Raw genomic sequence first — 763 nt, 5'->3', positions numbered from 1 at the left:
ACCCTCTCCTTTTTCTTGTTTTCTCTCCTTTTATCTGTTTTTCTCGTTTCTCCGTTTTTTTTCTTTCTTTTTTCTTCATTATCCTCCCCATCGTCCGCATCTACACTTTCATTTCCTCTTCCTTCCGTTCAAGGATCAGTCCCCAAAGCCATACATTGAACCATCTACCCCAACCAAGCATTTAGTCTCCTATCCATTGTTCTGTTCAACTATCTAGTCCCGTGTACCTATCTCACTATCTTTTTTCTCTTTCACCTTTCAAGTTCACCACCTTAACTCTTCATCTCTTATCTATTCAGTTCATCGTATACATCTCTCTCACTAATTACTCATCCGTCCATCAAATGCACCATCGCATCCCCATCTATCAATCTCACCCCCTCTCCCCCATCTATCAGTTATGTCACCTATTCTACCTATCCATCCCATTTCTTAAATCATCTCTCCCTTTCCTCTTTTATCTATCGATATACTTTCTTACCTATTCGTTCCACTATCTACACACCCATCTATCGATCTCATCCCCCCCCCCCCTAATATTTCAATCACACCACCTATTCCTTGTCTATCAATTCTCCCCCCCATCATCAGTCTTATCTTTTCCTCTCCTGTCTAATCATCACTCGTCTTACTCCCCCATATATCTTCCCTTCCTCTATCCACAACAGAACGTTTACTTCATCCATTTTGTCCACTCACCCATCCAATCATCTCTCCCGGGCGGGAAAAAAAAAAAGAAGAAAAGGAAGAGAGAGGAAGGAAG

The 763-nt window shown here is 41.7% G+C and overlaps 1 protein-coding gene across 1 annotated transcript in view; it reads left to right on the top strand.

Annotated features, from left to right (window-relative positions):
- LOC119585239 (putative uncharacterized protein MYH16) overlaps positions 1-763 on the top strand; it is a gene marked incomplete at its 5' end in the record, with an annotated part of 81,296 nt that overhangs the window by 28,878 nt on the left and 51,655 nt on the right.

The sequence above is a fragment of the Penaeus monodon genome, chromosome 19, assembly GCF_015228065.2.
Source record: "Penaeus monodon isolate SGIC_2016 chromosome 19, NSTDA_Pmon_1, whole genome shotgun sequence".
Classification (NCBI taxonomy): domain Eukaryota; kingdom Metazoa; phylum Arthropoda; class Malacostraca; order Decapoda; family Penaeidae; genus Penaeus; species Penaeus monodon.
The sequence above is the reverse complement of the archived record's forward strand: the minus strand, read 5'-3'. Positions and strand labels throughout refer to the sequence as shown.